Here is a 20,857-nt window from a genome sequence, read left to right as displayed (position 1 = left end):
TGCGTTGTATTAAGATCAGCCTTGAGTTTGAGGTTCTCATCCCTTCTCGCCTTCGTATACAGAAGGGCCATTTTACAGGACTCTTTCTCTCCTCGCAGCAGCTCGTCCCGCCAGTCCAGCTTTAGCTTAGTCGAGCGACAGTCTGGCACACCATCATGAGGGCCTGCAAGGTAAAAAGTGTTAGGTTAGATGACTATGCTACAATGCCCGCAGGGAAAGTCAAGAGCTCACATCGGCCGCAGTGTCCATAGTCCGTTGAATGTTCCCTACTGCAGACATCATGGCGATGTATTGTCTTTTGGCCACCCTGGCAAAACATTCCTCCGCGACCTCCTGAACGGCCGACTTGATTCCATCGCTCATGGTGTTGGCACGAAAGTGGAGCTTGAAGTCTTGGTGCACCTTGAATTGAGCTCTTTTGACAGTCTTAGGGGGCAATGACCTCCTAAGACTGGACAATCTTCGACATGAGCTCTTCCCACAACTTTTTAAGGTTATCGGTCAAAGCCAAACCCGAGGTACAAAGCTCGGGGGCCTTGGAAAGTAAAATCCGAAGGAGTCTATAGGCAACATGAGCTTACAGGTGCAATGTGACTAGCTGAAGAGAGAGCTGGTAAGCAAGCTGAAAGGAGAGTTGAGGAAAGCCGGGAACGTCACAGAAGATGACGAGCCGCCTTTCGTTCAGGATATCCTGGATGCCCCAATTTCACAGAAGAGTAGGTTACCAACATTCGATAATTATGATGGGACAAAGGATCTGGTCGATCATGTCGAGACGTATGAGTCCATTATGGACATCCACGCGTATTCGGACGCGATAGAATCCCGAGCACCTGAAGATGTATTAAGATGAGAACTACTTGTAATGACATTCCTAAATTAATAAAGAGCACCACTTATTTGAGTACTAGCACCAATGGCTAAACTAAACTCAAATGGGGCCAGGGTGCATTTCTACTACTTTCTACGACTTGAACAACATCGCTAGTAATCTATAGGCTTTTATCCTAACTAAGCAAGGGAAGACCTTATTAAGAGTAATTAGTTGTTTTATCTTAGACAATTCAATGAGGTGAGCTAAAATAAAATGTAAAAATAACGGCCTTCAGCACGAGGTCGATGCAAAGATTGCTGAAGATCAGGTTCAGGGAGGTCAGGGGCTTGACCAGCCACAGAGGTCGACCCGTAACGCGAATCCAACTTTGCCTCCTGCTTATTCGAGGTCCACAAAGACCAACCGAGGTCGAGGTGGAGCATTGAAGAAAACCTCACGTAGGACCGTGTCGGCGGCGGATCCTAATACTTTCTTCACCCTCTAGTGGGAGCTTAAGGATATGTGCAATCGAGTGTACACCATGGAGGAGACCTATAATGAAATGATGTGGGCAGACTGAACTATGTCATTGTGTAGGGCTTAGGGCGAAACAAACGATCTGCAAACTGACGGTGACGACCAAGATCCTCCTCCCCATCTTGATGACGACGTGTATGTCGGTGACAATGGGGGAGCACTCCACCCTACAAGGTGCAGATGTCTCTCCTTCTTGTTCCCAAAGAAACTTAAACTTCAAAGCCCAATCTCGATACAATCTATTGACATTCGAAGGGATGATTATAAGGGAATAGTTCAACCTTATGAAGAAAAAGTTTGACGCGCAAGTTGAAGCTCTTGAGGCTAAGTGCGAGAGAAGAAAGAAAGCTCGTTTGATGATGGTGAGATGGGCGAATCACCATTCACCGCGAACATCTTGGAAGCGCCTATTCCTCCCAAATTCAAAAGGCCCGTGATGGGATGAAAATTCCGTAGGAACAAAAATATTTTTTTTGAATTTTCCGGAACAAAAATAAACCCACAAAAACAAAGAGAAAAATACAAGGGAAAGTTTTTCTTTACCTTTGAAGAACCGTTCTTCTAGGAATCACCAACGAACACCACCACCGATCATCCCGCTATTCTTTGGGAATGATGATCACGATTGTGAGAGCTTTGTTTTTGAAAAACAAGAGGGAATTGTGAGAGAGAACTTGAGAGAATACCTTCGCGTTTCTTGGAACAAGTTTTTTGTCTTTGCAAAACATTTATGCAAAAACTAAAAACTACATGACGTAGGGAGTTACCCCACGTCACATAACTCCCAACTCCCCTGCAATTTTACAGGGGAGTTTTATTTTATTTATTATTAATTTAAATTAATATTAATAAGTAATAATAATAATAATAATAATTAATATATATATATATATATATTATTAATTGTTAATTAGATTAATAATTATATCTATATAATTAATTAATTATTAATCTAATTAATAATTAATTAATTAATTAAATATATATATATATATATATATTAACTAAATAAATAATCAACACTTAATTATTTATTATCAAAATAGAATCCTATTCTAAGAGCATTTCTCGTATAATCTATAGTTGTAATATAAATCTTATGCACATTATTTTTAACTTATAGTTTTAATACAAATCATATTTATAGTAATTATATTTGAATCTAATTCAAATAATTTATCTCATAATATATAGTTTTAATTAGAATTAACTATATATATTATAATGTATCAATATACATAGATAATCTCTTGAGCAATTGGAACATTTCAAAATTTTCCAAAAACTTTATCCATGTGTTTACCCGTTGTGAGCTAGCAAAAGGACCTAATGGACCAACAAATCAACAGTTCCAACGATACGAAATCAATCAATCAAACTCATTAATCGAGTTAATCAACATTCTTTAACTCCGGGTCACTCCATCAAAGACCTGCAGCTGCACTCTTCTCACTACATAATGTTTTCGTGTCCACGGATATACGACCATTAATGGCAAGTCAATCCTTCACGATTGCTCGTAACTGAAGATGGATTAAATTACTGTTTTACTCCTGAGTTGCATCCTGCTCCTTAAATACCACTGCTATGAACAACCCGGTTATGACCCGATCAATAATCGGAAGTCCCTCTCGGGGCTAGCGAGAGGGTGGGGCCCCTTATTCAAGTCCCGAAGTGAGCATTTAAGAGAACACTCATCTACTCTCCTAAAGTTAGGAAGGAGTGAATTCCATCTTGTGAAGTTATGTTTCCAGCTCCCGACTCGATCTCATCCCCAAAATGGTAGGAATGTTTAGTCGGTGACTCGAGTCACTCTTACCCGTACAGATCAAAAGAGGAGCTCTCACGGGCAGGAGTCCATAACTCACTTAGGGTTGAGAATGAGTTGCTTGGTCATCATATGAAATTGCAATCTGTTAGTTAACGACGTTACATCTAAAGATTAGCTATTTCATGGTCCGGTCTTATACAAACTCATTGTATAGGATACCCCCACTCGCATGTCTCCACACGAACGACCTGGATCAGGTCATCTGTAACATTTACAAAATGGGTCGTATTCATAATGTTGCCAGGATTAGGTACCCAGCCTTATCCATATACTATAGACCCTTTAGGTTACTCCCAGGACATTATCCACTTATATATCGAGGGTATATCAAATATATACCCAGTATATATATTGTCCCGGTTAAATGAAAATAACCTTGGATGTTTAGTTTATTGGATTTAGACGATACATTGCTATGAACACAACAACAAATTGACTGAATAAAACTTTACTGAATATAAATTTGTTTTTACATGACTACAAACTACAAGTTTAGGGCAACATAGCCAATAGACCGCCATGAAGCCTTATCATAGGTTTAAGGACCTGAAGGACTATGTTGAGGTCTTCGTGGGCCTCATGGGCTTTCAGGCGGCATCCTATGCCATTAAATGTCGAGCAATCCAGATTGCTCTGACTGGTAGTGCTCGGTTCTGGTACAGAAGGCTGCCGACCAAGTCGATCTCAACATACAGTCAGCTGAGAAAGGAATTCATAAGTCAATTCTCTTCTCGACATTACAATAGGAAGACAGCAACCCATCTCAGCATCATTCGACAGAAGGAGGGCGAGATGCTTAGAGAGTACGTGACTAGATTCCAGAGAACACTGAGCTACTTACCTTGAAGTCGGGAAGGAGTGAATTCCATCTTGTGTAGTTATGTTCCCAGCTCCCCACTCGGTCTCGTCCCCAAAATGGTAGGCATATTGAATCGGCGATTCGAGCCACTCTCACCCATACAAATCAAAGAACGATCCTTAACAAGAAGGAGTCCATAACTCACTCAGGATTGATATCGAGTTACATGTTCATCCTATTGAAATATTAATCTATTAGCTAATGGTGTTATAGCTAAAGAGTAATTATTTCATGGTACAGTCTTATACAAACTCATTGTATAAGATACCCTCACTCGTATGTCTCCACACGAATGACCTAGATCAACTCATTTATAATTATTACAAAGTAGGCCGAATCCATAGTGTTACCAGGATAAGGTACCCAACCTTATCCATATACTATAGACCTTTTAGGTTGCTACTGGAATAGTATCCACCTGTATATCGAATATATACATTGTATATCAAATATATACGTTGTATATTAAATATTTACTGTATCTCTGTTATATACTATTTCAGTTACATCACATAACCTAGGATGTTAGTTTATTGGATTTGTGTTAATGCAATTCTATTAATAACAACTTTATTGAATGAATATTTGTTTTATGTTTACAAACCATGAGTTTAGGGCATAAAACCTAACAAATGAGACAGTGACGGTCAAACTGGGTGAGGAAGCACCGTAAACCTTTGTTGAGGTCTTGTAGAAGGCCAAGAAGATTATTGATGGTCAATAGCTGCTCATAACAAAATAGGCCAGATAGAAAATAAGTCAGACCAACCAAGATAAAGGGAAGTCTGATTCCAAGTCTAAGGATAAGGGATCATCTTCTCTGCCCTCCTAAGGCCGATCTGATTACATAGGGTCAAATTCAAGTTCTAGCCGAAGAGGACGTTATGAACGGTACAATCCTACAACCATCTCTATCTCTGAGATCCTTACTAATATCAAAGAGACAGGAATGAAGAAGCTCTTCAGCGCTTTGAAAAACTTAGAGGAGACCCTAAAAAGCTCAACAAGGACAGGTACTGTCATTTCCATCGCGACCACGGTCACGACACCTCGAGTTGCTGGGAACTGAACTACTAGATTGAAGACCTGATTCAGGATGGCTATTTCAAAACGTATGTTGGCAAGCCGAGATCGAGCTTGGTAGAAATGAAGGATTAGAGAAAGCATTCAAGAATGGCACCTCGAAAGGATGAACGACTTACGGTCACTAACACCATTTTTGGAGGTCCAAGTGGGTGTCAATCCAGAAACAAAAGGAAGGAGCTTTCCAGAGAAGTTATGACGAAGTTTGCCCCATTCAGAAGCAGAAGCCAACCTGCCCCATATCTTTTGTAACGCCCCGCGTTCTCTGACTCGTTTATTTTCAGAGATAAATAGTGCCTTGGATCTTTCCCTAAGTTGATAACTTTAATTCTTGGATCTTCTAACTTCGAAATTCTAATTTTTGGCTCAATCAGAATTAAGTTTATTTTCATTGGATTAAGATAATTTAAGTCCTCGACCTGTGTAGGAGATTTTTAGTTAAATCTTAAATTCATGGTTTTTTTTTGGGACTCTTAATTTCTACTTTTCTTTGAATTATTATTCTTGGGTTTTAGAGTTTAAGTTAACTATTTTATTTGGGTTGTTGTGGGTTTATTTGTTTTCCTAAAGTGTAGTTTTGGGGCTTCTTGTTTTGGGCCATTGTTTTTAGTTAGTTGGGCCCCTTTAAAATTTGAGAAATAAGGCTTTTGGTTTTAAATCAAGGTTAGTAAATAAAGTAAAGAAAACGGAAAAAGGAAAACAAAACTCTAACCTATCTCCTCATCATCTTGTCCCCTTCCTCTTACCCTAGCCGCCCCTCCTTTCTAAATCTTCTCCTCCGGCCACTTTCCGGCAACGGCACCCCTTCGACGAGCGGCGGCGTTCGATTCTCCACGGCAGCGCGACTGATTCTACACCGGCGCGTCTCCTACGGTGAAGCATCTACCATCGTCGGCAGCACCCACGCGACCCCGATAGCAGCAACGTTCCCCTGCTGTGGTGCTCCCTTGTCGTTTCACGACCTTCGCCGACGACCCGAACACGCGAAGGTCAGATCTACCAAAGCTCGACGACCAGCCGCAACCCACGACCGACGGCGCTTCAACGCAGCAACGGTGCGGTTGCAGCTCGAGATTCGCCTTCCTCCGACGAGATTCTGCGGTATTCCGGCGTCGCCCCTCCCTCCCGCACTGATCTGTGGCATCGTGGAGTAGCTCCAGCGTGACCACGGACTTCCATTCAACAGCGGCTGCCGACAAGATTTGGAACGTCTCCGACACACCAGCAGCGTCGATTTTGACGTCCTTCTAGCAAACGACGTGCAGTTGTAGTCTTCTCTCCTACCCACGACCCCTCAACGACCCACGAACCCTCGACCAGCACGTGAATCAATGCTTCGGTGACCCGTTCTGTGATTCCAACGCGAGCAGCAGCATTCCGACGCATTTTGGCTTTGACCCATGCCAAATCCGAGCTGGAATCATGATACCCACTCTATTCGGCATGGGTTCGGTGCTGACCAACCTCAAACCGGACCCAAATCAGCGTTACCCATCACTTTTTGGCGTCGGACCAGCAAGATTTTTGCCTTTGGAACTCGATTTTGGTGACCCGAACCTCCTCGGCGTCGACCCACTCCTTACCCAAGAGGTTCTATGGTGAGATAGTAGGCAACAGATCATCTAAACTTACTTTCGATGCAAACTAAGTGGTTCTAGTATGAACTCTAATCAAGTTTGGATGCTTTTGGATTTAGGAACCCTTCGACGAGCTTAGTAGCCGTTTGGGACCTTGTGTAAGTAGTTTCTTACTGGAGGGATTGGTTGTTGTGTGCTGATATGATATGGTTGTTTGCTCGTGTGCCCATGTGTGATATTTGCATGTTGCTTGTCATTGTTATCATTTAGTGAACGTCATTGTTGATAAAACTGTTGATATATCTTGGGAAAATTATGTGGTTGTGTGAATAAATTGTAGTCAGGTAATCTTGGATGACTATGATTGAATTGTTATTATGTTCTAATTGGTTTTCATGATGAAATTTGTAACCTAATTAGGATATTTATGAATACATTTGTTTAAGTTGATCGTACATGATTTAGTTTTTGCTTCATTGCCATTCGAGATGTTAATATTTATTTAGTGGATGGTTTATTTTAGTAAAGGTTTCCTTGAAGGGTTCGGTTATTGTGAAGTCGGTATTAAATGGTCTATCCGTATAGGATGTGAGTTTCTCTCAAATTTTTAGTGTTGTTGTTATAATTGTTCAAGCTCTCGTGAGTGTTGAAAATTAGAGTAGCGCATGAGAAGCGTGGTAGCTTTATTGCTTAGTTTTGTTGTGAAGATAATTCTCTTGTTTAGGTGAAATTTTAGGTAGTTTTAGTAACGGTCCCTGTTTGGAAATGGTGAAATTCCTGAGGCGTTACAGTTGGTATCAGAGCGGAGTTGTTCCTGTAGACTAGCCTAGATCCTAGGTCATTTAGTGTTATGGTCTTTCTTGGTCTCCTCTCCATCGCCAGGTACGTGAGCTTGTTATCTTACGATTGGTTATATACTTATAGACTTGTGATACTCTCAAAATTTACCAAAGTTGCTTATGCTTGATTTGCTTGTCTTATGTATTGTTATCATTGATGCTTTACTAGGCATGGGGTGCTCCCTTAGATGCCTAGATAGTTTTGTGCTTAAGTTCGTGTATGCTTTTGCAGAGTTTTTGGTTGTTACCTTTGATTAAAGACTTGTGTTAGTCTTTTGGACGTATCAACCTAGCTAGTGACCTTAGTATTCTTTTCTCTAGATTTAAGGTTTACCATTCGGCATAAAGAATGCAGGCGCAACCTATCAAATGATGGTGAACAAAATGTTTGCCAACCAGATCGAACGTAAAATTGAAGTATACGTGGATGACATGCTTGTCAAGAGAAAACAGTCTAGGTCGCACCTTACCGACCTGGTTGAAACCTTTGGGTTCTTCGCAAGTACTGGATGAAGCTCAATCCGACCAAGTGTGCCTTCGGAGTTTCATCTGGAAAGTTCATTGGCTTTATGGTGAACAATCGAGGAATATAAGTCAACCCATAAAAGATAAAGATCGTGCTCGAGATGCAAGCACCAAAGACTCTCAAACAGCTACAATGCCTGAATGAGAGAATTGCTGCTCTGAACAGATTTTTATCTAGGTCTACCAACAAATGTCTTCCATTCTTCAAAGTATTGCGAAAGAAGGGGTCATTCAAATGGACGTTCGAGTGCGATGAGGCCTTTGAACAGCTCAAAGGCTACCTATACTTCATATCACTGCTCGCAAAACCTCTACCAGGAGACAAGTTGCACTTGTACTTGGTTGTGTTCGACAATGCCGTCAGCTCGACCCTGATTAAGCAAGAATAAGTGCACTAGAGTCCGGTTTACTATACAAGTAAGGCCATGACCGAGGCTGAAACCAGATATCTTCAAATGGAAAAACATGCCTTTCCCCTGGTCATTTTGGTACGAAGACTCAGGCCCTACTCCAAGCTCATACCATGACCGTGCTCACGAACATACCCTTAAATCAAGTTTTCCACAAGCTAGAGACATCTGATCGGTTAATGAAATGGGTGGTGGAGTTAAGCGAATATGAAATTCAGTTCGAGCCAAGAACAGCTATGAAGGAACAAGTTGTAGCCGACTTCATAGCCGAACTCACACCATCGCCATCTAAAACTTCTGAATCCGACCTGCCATGGACCATATATGTGGACATGTCCTCTAATGAAAGAGGATGTGGTGCAGGCGTTAACACCCCAAGCCCAGGATTTGGAATCCGAATTCGGCACCACCTCTTTGCCCCAACATTCCCCTACGACCTGGCTGCGCCACCGTCAATTTCTGATCCACTTAGAAGTGCATAGACTGCCCCTACAAACTAATATGAGTCCTTCCAGCATGCTTTTTCCTCACGCACATGCTTCCTAGTAAAGCAAGCCAAGCACGCTTAACTTTGAAGTTCTTATGATTGAGTCACCGAAAAGGAAGGTGCACCGTGGTGGTATAGGTAGTCACTATCAATTCTTTTAAGCCTTTATTAACCATTCTTCCATGATCTTAGGATCCCTCTCATTCGAATGTGGTATCGGTTCATTCATGTACTCCCTCCTCTTTAGTCGGGCATCACATGAAGTGGTGGGCATGTGACGCCCGACTAAAGAACTCCAAAGTTAAGCGTGCTTTACTTGGAGCAATCTTGGGTTGGTTGACCTCCTAGTTGCTTTACTAAGAAGCATGTGAGTGACGACCTCGCGTCTGCCTACGAGACCGACCTCGCCAGATCAGTCCTAGTGGAGATCTTATACAATTCTTCTATTTTGGAGCCGGTCATGATGGAAGTTGATTCCCAACCCCCGTCATCGATGGATCCGAACAAGGAGTTTCTGATGGACAACACCCCACCAGATCCCAAGGAAACAAAGAGGATGGCCCATAAGGTAGCTCGGTTTGAGATGGAGTTATGTACCGACGGGGATTCTCCCTGCCTCTTCTGAAATGCATTTAAGAATAAGATGGGAATTATGTTCTAAGAGAAATACATGAAGGTGTATGTGACAACCACTCAGGGGCCAAGGTTGTTATTGGCCAAGGTAATCTATCAAGGTCACTATTGGCCCACAGTAGATCGAGATGCGAGGGAGTTCGTGAAGACATGTGACAATTGCCAGTGGTTCGCGAACATTATTCACCAGCCTTCTAAGCTGCTCACCCCAATCTCTACCCCTTGGCCCTTCCCTCAATGGGGGTTAGACCCGATTGGACAATTTCGATTAGGCACGAGACAGACAAAGTATGTAGTTGTTGTCGTCGATTACTTTACCAAATGGGCTGAGACCGAGGCGCTTTCTACAATCACGGAAGCCAAGGTAACGTCATTCATCTAGACAAACAATTTCTACCGCTTTGGGAATACCTAATGCCATCGTGAAAGATAATGACAAGCAGTTCGACATTGCGAAGTTCAAGGAGTTCTGCAAGAAGCTCGAAACTAGTCATCTCAGCTCGTCCCCAACTTATCCCAAAGTCAATGGACAGCTGGAGGCTATTATCAAGATTATCAAGCGTGACCTCAAACTCAGACTTGATGCCAGAAAAGGAAGGTGGGCAGAGGAGCTCCCTGAAGTCCTCTGGTCTTACCGAACTATTCCACATAATTCCATGGGCGAGACACCCTTCTCTATCGCCTTTGGCTTCGAGGTTGTGGTGCCGGTAGAAATTGGCATGCCCACCGAAAGAGTTGAGTACTGCGAACAAGGAAGGAATGAGGAAGATTTGCTTTTCAACGTCGATCTCCTTTACGAGAAAAGGGAATCTGCCCAAATGCAGTTAGTAGAGTACCAAAATCAGATGGCTAGACACTGCAATGCCAAAGTCCGATCTCAGAGTTTCCAGGTCGGAGATCTAGTCGTCCGAAAAGTGTAGAAGCACATAGACATGTTGCAATCAAGTTGGGAAGGTCCGTTCAAAGTCAAAGGCATAGTTCCACCTGGAATGTATATGCTAGCCGATCTCGAAGGAAAATTAATCCTACATACATGTAATGCAAACACCTAAAATGCTACTATCCTTGAAATGTCAAAATAGTTTAAAATTATTTGGACTTGAAAAAATTTTCAAGGACTAGCCCCAATAAAGGTTTCCGCATTATTTAATTTCAGATATCCATATATTACGAGTTCGATGTGAAGTTAAATGGGGGCCGGGTACTCCCACATGATGTAAACTGCTAAGGTAATAATCAACGTGCTTTGAAGAATCAAACCTCTGAACCTACGAGTTCGAGTTATGATGTGTTGAAACTTAACTAAAAACAAAAATTAAACCTTTGAAGTTATGAGTTCGAGGTGTGATATGTTGGAATTCGTTAAAACACAAAATTCAAACCTCTAAGTCTACGAATTTGAGGGTGCGATGCGGAAAAACGAAGATAGTTAAGAAATTAATCTCATTAGTCTTCAAGATAGAGCTGAGATGTATAGGCCTCATGACTCACAAAAATTAGAAAGTAATGTTGGTAAGAAAGTAGAGAAAGTAAGGAGTGGACCCCGACTAGTTGTTCCTGAGCTCTCCTTGTGAAGCCAGTATGTCAAGCTCTTGAGAGTCAAGCGCCCCGACTTCTTGAAAAAAAAATGACACCAGCAGTAGGGAGGCTCGCCCTGTCGACCTCATGGGACGAGATGCCCTCATCATCTTCTCCCTCCTCTAGCTCAGCTTCAGAGTCCAAGTCCTTCATGTATTAGTCCATCAAGGCTTGGAGGCCAGGAATTTTGCTCGGATCGGATGCCCACTTCTCAGCATAACGCAGTTTGATGGGTTCAAGGTCGATCTCAGGAGCCGTTTCTTTAACTCCCTTATCAGGAACCTGAAGTCGACGTCGTTAAAGTCTTTGGGGAGCCTGTCAAAGTCTGGGTGTCGGCAAAAAGCCTCCTGTAGGAGTACAACATTGCTCAGCTTCTCCACCTCGGCCTGAAGGTTTCTGAAAATGTGTTCAAGCTGGTAATTGCACTTCACGAGTGCAAAATTTTCCTTCTCCAAGCCCTTATCCATGACATGGGCACCCCTCAGCCTCCATATAGTGCTCAATTTCCTGTTGAACGCTCTTAAGCTGAGCCTTGTCGGCCTTGGAGGTAGATTTCCAAACTTCAACCTCGGCTCGGGCTTACTTGAGCTCCCTTCTAAAGAAGTGGTAGTCTCGAGCGTGACCGAGTAGGCCTCTCGCTCCTCACAGTGACGAGATCACGGCAGTCCAGCTCAACTTTCATCATAACTGCCATGTCGCAAGCGGCAGCATGAGCTTGAGAGAAAACGATGAAAAAGTTAGACAATTTTGTAACAAAGAATTTTTTTTTTATAAATACCCAAGGCTAGCTAGGAACAAAGCAGGTCTTACGTTGGCAGTATAATCCAGCATCCTCTGGATATCGAGCCTGGAGCATTGACAAACTTGTAAGCTCTTCTCCAGCAGCGATCGAAACAGAAGCCGGACATTTGTATAACCCTCTCCATCACTTCTGCACTGGAAGGTTCGACCTTGAACCTCATCTCAATGTCAGAAGTAGCACCCATTCTGGCTTCAGGGTCTTCCACAAGTCCTCTGAAGCAGCTGCTCTGCATGTCGGCTCTTACTTCTTCCACTACGTCCTCGGAGGAAGTTGTCTTCCTCTTCTTCTTCTTGGACTTCTTGGGAGAAGATCTCCTCTGAACCTCCCTAAGAGGTGAAACGTCGAGGATCTCTTGATCTTGGGAAGCCTCGGTCCTCTTTACCTCGTTCGAAGCAATGTCTGCTTGACGTACTTCCACCACCTCGACTACGGTTGGAAGGTCGACTACGGCAAGGCTTGGTTCTTCCCTCGACTTAGACGATTGCCTTGACGAGGACGCTTGTGTCTCACATCTTAAGTGAGTCTGCAAACCATGGCTGCAAAATTCAAAGCAATGCAAGAAATTACACGAAATCTAAGAAGTAAAGAGAAGGTCAAAGGTTGATTTACCTAGCTCGAAGTTCGGCCTCTGAGGTTCGTGAGGAACAAGCAAAGGATTGTAATCTAATAATCCAGAAGTAAGGAGCAGCTTGTTGGTTAAAGAGGTATCATTTTCTTCCGACTCTTAAACTTGTCCTTGCAAAACTTCAGAATGTCGTACGTCGACCGGGAAAGCTGAGGGACAGGTTTGATGGCTACTACAAAACAAAAAGGAAGTAATGGGTTAGAATACGAGGGGAAGTAGAGTTTGAAAGAACAAAAGACTCAGCCTCTTAGGCTAAGTTCCCAAACCTACAAGAAACGTTGTAAAAAGGCTAGTCGGACTCGGCCTTGGCCAACCATTCTATAGAGGTATAGAACCACTTTCCGACCCATTTATTTATAGATCTCGGACGAGAATACCTCATACACCTTTTCTAGCGCACAAATAATACCGGCTAGGATTCTTGGAGATGAATTTTACCTCGAAACAGGCTAAGAGCTGGTTGATCCTAAGGAGGTCTAACCCATTTACCTCACGATACCGTAACCAAAATTGGACTTCCAACCCAAAGGCTACACCCCACCTATTGGAGGCCACCTTAGCAGGAGCCAACCCAGTACGAGCTAAGAACTCTTGCACAAGAGGATGGACTAGTAGGCGAAAGCCTACTCGAACATCTTCAAGTACAGAGCAACGCACCCTTCTGGGAGGTCATCAGCACGCTCCTCTTCCATAAGAAGCTTAAGGACGATGTTGTCTGGAATGCTATACCTCTTACGTAGGGGGCCAAGATAGTTCTCCGGCATCTTCGAAGAGAATTCCAAACTCTGTCCCGAGGTGGAGGTGTCACTATCATCCCCATTGTCATCAGAAAATCTAATGTTATCTATCTCCTCCTCTAACTCGGAATCTAACCTACTCGGAAATGCTTCGACGGAGTCAGCCTTCTTAGGCACAGGGCTCTGATTCCGATCTACCCTATCGGATGAACTACTACTAGGTGAGCTAGAAGAACTTGACATGTTTTAAAAACTGAACGTGTGAAAACAAAATCAGAAGAACAAGACTAACATAGGGTAAGTTCCGAGCTGCTCAATTCGGATTCCAAGATTTCAGAAAGTGTAAAAAACGAATTTGAACCCGAGAGCTATTTATAGTATTTCGAAATTTAATCTCGACCATACACATGTATGAAAAGCGACGATCCTGATCATGCAGAAGATCGAATGTCGGGAGCATTCGAGTACGAGACAACTGTCAGTTCCGTTTTCGAGGTTCGCCAACTGTAACATTTTTCACCCTGAACTCGAAAGTCGCCACGTTGGTCGGTTTCCTAAAGAATAACTTCTCTGCCAGGTCGATCTCGAACCTAAAAGAGAGGGGGCCAATGTTTGGGGAAGGAAACCAGAGTGCCACGTGGAGGACATTGATTCGCCAAAGGGAGTATCCCCATATGAATATCCAAACAGCTCGACCTTAGTACCGTCCGAGGTGGATGACTTTGCCACTATTTCTCTCACCAAATCACCCATATTGAGGATAAATCGTTTGGGTTCGATCTGCTCAACCCGACAAGTTTGACTTCAACTCCGACCAAGATAAACCGCCTGTCGTAACCCCTGTCGGAGCCTAATCCTATAAATAGAGGGTCTCATTTCACCATTTGGTATCGAATTTCTCCTCGAACTTAATATTGAGTTTGAGCTACTTACTCAATTGAGCATCGGAGATTTTGCCCCTTATGCAGGTCTTCCCATTGTGATCCAAGTCGGAGCTAGGACCAAGTTCAACCTTGACCAAGGTTTGACGTTGTGCATTTATTTGTATAAACACATAGATTTCAATACTAAAAAAAATATCTATTTGAAAAGCAAAAACAATCTGCCTTTGTTTCTTTAATAAAAGCTTTTCAAACGATTATTAAAAAAAGTAATCAATAGAGATCTAACGAATCTCATTCTTCACTTTGTTCAATAATCATAAAGGTCCCACCAAGGTAACTAACAATGACAACGAATTGATCTCGACAAGGACGGTGACTGGTTGGAGAGTGTGTATGAAATATGATCGCCTAAACAAGGTAACTCGAAAAGACCATTTTCCCACTACCTTTTATTGACCAGCTTGATCGTCTTGCAGGGAAGGTGTGTTACTGCTTTCTAAACGGGTATTCTGGTTACAACCAGATTACAATAGCTCCAGAGGACCAAAAAAAGACCATGTTCACGTGTCCCTATAGGACATTTGCATTCCAGAGGATGTCGTTCGGTCTTTGTAATGCTCCCACCACCTTCCAAGATGTAAGACTGTGATTTTTTCTAACATGGTATAAAGCATGGTAGAGATATTTCTGGATGATTTTTCTGTGTGAGTCTTTTTGAAGTTTGTTTGGAAAATTTAGAGAATGTTTTAAAGAGGTGTGAAGAGACTAACCTTGTTCTTAATTGGGAGAAGTGTCATTTTATGGTACGTGAAGGAATAGTCCTAGGTCATAAAATTTCAGGAAAATGAATTGAGATCGATAGGGCTAAAATAGACTTGATTGCTAAACTACCCCCACCCACTTCTGTAAACGGTGTTAGAAGTTTTTTAGGACACGCAGATTTCTACCGCCGTTTTATAAAAGATTTTGCCAAAATTTATAATCCTTTCTGTCAATTGTTGGAAGTCGATCGACCATTTGTTTTTTATGAACATTGTTTAGAAGCTTTTAAGACACTAAAGGATTCACTTAGCTCAGCACCTATCATAATTGAACCACATTGAGACTTGTCATTTGAACTAATATGTGATGCAAGTTATTTTGTTGTAGGTGCGATGTTGGGTCAACGAAAAGGTAAAGTTCTTCATCTTGTTTATTATGCTAGTAAAACCTTGAATAGTAGTCAGTCGGACTATACTGTGACTGAGAAAGAACTTGTAGCTGTTGTTTTCGCATTTGATAAATTTTGTTCATATTTGATTGGGACAAATGTGATAGTCTTTACAAATCAGTCTGCATTAAAATACTTGTTTGCTACAAATGAAGCTCAGCTAGGTTAATTAAATGGATATTATTGCTACCAGAATTTGATCTTTAGATAAAAGATAGAAAATGAACAGAAAACCAAGTAGCAGATCATTTGTCTTTAGAATCTTCTTTGCAGCATATTAGTTGTGAAATTAAAGAGCATTTTATGGCACTACTACAAATTTGGGTTTTAATGTCGGACAAAAAAAAACACAGAGGAAATAATGTCGAACAAAAATACACGTAGGAAACAATGTCGGACGATGTAAAAAAGGCACCAATTTTATTTACTTTTTATTTTGTAAATTTCCATTGTCGGGCTAAGCCCACCATTGTAAATTGACTTTTAATGGCAGGCCAGACACGACATTGAAAGTGGCCCATATTAACCATAACTTTTAACTTTCAATCAAAATTTTACATTTGTAAAATTTCATCCTCCCACCTCCCTTTGCCATGCGAAACCCTCTCTGTTGTCGTGTGAACCAACTTCGTTGCAGTGGGAAGGAAGGTGAACGGCCACATACGACGGTGCGAGCGACGATCCGGCAACGACTAAAGAAGATCTAGACTCGTAAAGAAGGCTCGCAAGCTCCTATGCTCTGTGACTTTACGCTTGGACTCGTCATCTTCGCCAATCGTGGTCACCTCTACGAGTTTTGCAGTGGAAATAGGTACACTTCTTCTTCTTCTTTTTCTGTTTATTCGATTCTTTAATCTCCAACTTTGTGTTTTTATGTATTGATGAACATAGTGCAGGTTGAATTTCTTTTAGACCACGAACGCTCATAGTTCGTGGGAAATAGCCGAACTGTGCCAGGTTCGTGGGAAATGGCAGAGCGTTCGTGGCAAGTTGAATTTCTTTGTCGGGTTCTTAAGAACCACGAACTGTGTGTTGATATATTAATGAACCCTCTCTGTTTTTTCTTTTATATATTAAATCTGTTGTCTTTTTCTTTGATTAATGAACTGATGAACCACAAATCCTATTGAATACTGGTAATTTGGTATCATTTTGGTTCTCCATTGATGGGAAATGGTGGTTGTGGATTGGATTCAGAGAAGTGTGTTTTGTGGGTGGTGGTGGAGGTGGGGTGTGGCTCTCCATTCGTGGGGTTAGAATTCTTGCAGATGCTTTCTTGTTTTTAAAAAAATGACATTAAACTAATTTGAAGAAGAGGCATAGAGCTAAAATGGAGATAGGATTTAAGGTGATATAGAGGGAACGAGGACTTTGCCATTTTTTTTACGGCTTGAGATTTAGATTAGACCCATTGAATTATGAAACTACCGAATATAGTTACTGTTGGAGAGTGGCGGTAGAGAGATGATCTGACCAATTTTACAGAGGAGAGAGGTGAAGGATTTAAAAGCAAATGGAAAATTTTTAGGAGGCAAATTAATAGAAAGAATATTGAAAAGTGAAGTGAAGTGCAAATTGAAGTTGAAAATTAGGTGTTTTCATAATTTTTTAAGTTGTATGTGTTTGTTTCTATCAAAATGACATATTTCTCTGGTTTCTCATTTGTTATTCCCTCTTCTTGTCTGGCAGATTTTGGTTTCCTTTACATTTCCATCTGTTGTTTTTTGTGTTCACCAAATGGGTTGTTTAAATGCATATATTAGGAAAGTTATCTCATTGGCTCATAAAATAATTATTATACAGTGATTCTCAAGTAGCTATTAGTTGTTTGTTGGGCATATTATGTTCTATTATTTGTGTGGCTTTTGTGGCATGGTTAAGGTAGTTTATGTGTTGAGTCTCATTGAAACAAATAGTGTATTTTTAAGTGATAGATTATTTTCATAGTTTAGTGAGACAAAGTTGTGGTGTTGAGTCTCGTTTTTGTGGCTCCATTCCATAATTTTGAAATGGGTGTCTCAATCTTTCCTTTTATGGCATTTCATGGCTCAACCATTTGTTTCTTATTCATTCCTATTTTACTTCTTAAGAACCCGACAAAGTACACTAGTTTCACCATTTTTTTTCCGTCGATTAAACTTTCATAAAATTTAACAGTCTTGGATAAGTCGTGGATGACAAAAAATGGAATGTCAACCGAGTATAGTTCAGGGGTTAAGATGTTCATTGAAAATGGATTACAACATTCAAAAAAGGTCAAATGTGATTTGTTGTCCATGTTTAAAGTGTGTGAATGTGAAGTCTCAAAATGTGAATGTAGTAAAAGACCACCTATTTGTTTATGGTATTGATCAAAGTTATAAGACATGGGTTTGGCATGGCGAATCACTACCAATTAAGTGAAACATCGAAAGCGTGTCTATTAGTGCACAAGAACAAGTTGTGGATGACGATTTTGATGACACAATAGGAATGTTTGAGGCCGTACATAGTTATTTTGGTGACAAATCTCAAAATTTTAAGGAGCTATTTGATGATGCCAATAAACCATTATATTTAAATTGTAAGAGTTTTACCAAAAAATCTACATTGGTGAAATTATATAATTTGAAAGCAAAATTTGGATGGAGCGATACAAGTTTCACCGAGTTGTTGATATTACTTCATGACAACTTACCAAGCCCTAATGAAATTCCGACATATAGGTATCAAGCAAAAAATATTTTGTGTACTCTTGGAATGAAGTACAAGAAGATTCATGCATGTCGCCAGGAGTGTTGCTTGTTTAGAAAATAGCTTTCGGATGCAGATGAATGCCCCATTTGTGGAACATCAAGATGGAAACGTAACAAAAATTCTGATGAAGTGACGAAAAAGATTCCAATAAAAGTCATGTGGTACTTCTTTCCAATTCCAAGATTTCAACGAATGTTTCGAAGTAAAGAAATATCGAGTATGTTGACTTGGCATGCCAAAAAAAGAGAAAGTAATGGGTACTTAAGACATACTGCAGACTCGATATCCTTGAAACAAGTAGACAATTTATGGCCAGAGTTTGGATTACAACCTAGAAACCTTCGTCTTGCTCTTTCGACAGATGGGGTCAATCCACATGGTGATCTTAATAGTACATATAGTTGTTGGCAAGTTATGTTGGTGATATATAATCTACCCCCGTGGTTGTGCATGAAGCATAAACATTTAATGTTGACAACATCAATATCTGGTCCTAAACAAATCGCGAAATGAAATAGATGTTCATTTTGCACCGTTAGTTGATGACTTGAAAAGGCTTTGTAATGACGGGGTCGAATGTTATAATGCACATCAAGATTGATGCTTCACACTCAAAGCTATTTTATTATGAACTATTAATGATATTCCTGCATATGGCAATTTATGTGGATGTACAGTAACATGATATCACGCATGTCCAATTTATGGGGAGAAAACTTCATCCACTTATTTGTCAAAGGGGAGAAAAATGGTATATCTCAGGCATTGAAACTTTTTACCTCATAATCATCCATATAGGAAGCAAACAAGGCATTTAATGGTGAACAAGAATTGGAATTCGCTTCTAAACTATTAAGTGGAGAAGAAAATATAGCGAAAACAAGTCGACTCCAATGTTCGTTTGTTAAGAAATCTAACAATAAAAAAAATAATGTAAACCTTTCAAACAGTTATTGGAAGAAGAAGTCTATTTTTTTTAGTTAGAATATTGGAAACATCTTAATGTGCGACATTGCTTAGATGTGATGCATATTGAAAAGAATGTGTGTACAAATATTATTGGCACGTTACTTGATATTGCTAAAAAAACTAAGGATAGATTAAAAACTCGTTTAGATTTGGTCGAATTTGTTTATGCAAGGATATGGACAACAATATATTTCAGATTGCAGCTCGAACTCAGCCTCCGGCCCGATCTGAATACTTGGGCGGACCTGTACAAAAGGTGAGCACTCCGACGATCAAGTCAGTATAGGTCGGATTCCCAGTTTAGGTCGAGGTCAGAAAAATCATCGTACCTGATCGCGGAGTGAGGTCCTCTACTTATGGGTGGTAGTCCCGCTAATCTCGCGACGGTTACACCCGGTAATCTCGGGACCATCGGTTACACCCGGTAATCTCGGGACCATCGGTTACACCCGGTAATCTCGGGACCGACGGTTACACCCGATAATCACGCCGCTGACAGTAGTTCACATCGGCCCCCACCGAGCTTCCCGGTAGGTCGGACCTCGGCCAGGTTCACTTCGGCCCTCATACTAAGCAAATGTCAACGCTAGCGGTGGTGATCTCGGGCGTCCGAGCTGGGCATGACTCATGAGTCATCTTGGAGCACCAATAGGGGTCCTCCACGTGTCCAGGGTATTCTCTCCCCAAACATTGGCCCCCTCTTTGTCTGGTCCGATCTCGACCTGGCAGAGAAGTTCATTCGACTTGCTTTGGACGCGTGGCGACTTCCTATTCGTGGGAAAATATAACCGTTGCGGTGAATTTATCGTCAGAATATTCAAATATTCCGACGCTTCGGATCTCAGGGAGGATACTAGCCGCTCGTTGGTTACACGTGTACGGTGGGGAAATTTTTCCGACGGGCTATAAATGCCCCCAATCCTTCAGGTCATACCTTACGTTCCCTGAATTCTTGGAGTTCGATCTGAAGGCAGCTCGAACCCTTGGTAGGTCGGTCTCTTCCCTCACTTTCTCTTTCGAACGTAGTTGCCATGTCGTCCTCTTTTAGCAGCAACTTAGGATCCGATGAGGATTTAGTTCGTAGGTTAGAGTCCGAGCTCGAGGAGATAGAAAACTTTAGGTTCTCCGATGACGGGGAGGATAGTGATGCCTCCACCTCGGGTCAGGGTTTGGAATACCCTTCTAGGATACCTGAGCACTATCTCGGATCCCTTCGTAGGGGGTTCGCTATCCCTGAGAACATCCTCCTCAGGATTTCGAAGGAGGGGGAGAGAGCTGACAATCCTCCAGAGGGATGGGTCACTCTCTACTTCAAAATGTTTGAGTACGGCCTCAGACTTCCCCTTCGCCCTTTTGTCCAAGAATTTCTCTTCCGGACTGGGTTGGCTCCGGCTCAAGTGGCCTCCAATGGGTGGGGTGTCATTTTCGCTTTGGCCATCCTTTTTTGGTCACGAGCTCGGGATAGTGAAGAGGCCAAGCTGTTGGACGTAGACCAGCTCCTCGCGTGCTTCGAAGCGAAAAGGATAGCTAAGAAGCCTGGTCGGTTCTATATGTGCGCAAGGAAAGGTGCAGGCGGTATAGTTAAGGGGCCGACCTCTATCAAAGGATGGGTGAGGAAGTGGTTCTACGCTTCTGGGGAATGGCTTGCAAAGGACGAGTCAGGTCGTTCCTTCTTTGACGTCCCCACTAGGTTTGGGAACCTAGGTACGGAGTAGTTCTTA

General features: G+C 41.7%; 1 pseudogene; it reads left to right on the top strand.

Moving 5' to 3' along the window:
* Positions 1-13,748: 13,748 nt before the first annotated feature.
* The window catches only part of LOC148210385 (uncharacterized), a 31,172-nt pseudogene continuing 24,063 nt past the window's right edge, over positions 13,749-20,857 (top strand).

The sequence above is a fragment of the Momordica charantia genome, assembly GCF_013281855.1.
Source record: "Momordica charantia cultivar OHB3-1 chromosome 7 unlocalized genomic scaffold, Mcharantia_2.0 BLBB01000007.1, whole genome shotgun sequence".
NCBI classification, from domain to species: Eukaryota; Viridiplantae; Streptophyta; class Magnoliopsida; order Cucurbitales; family Cucurbitaceae; genus Momordica; species Momordica charantia.
Note: the sequence above shows the minus strand (reverse complement) of the source record. Positions and strands in the feature narration are given on the sequence as shown.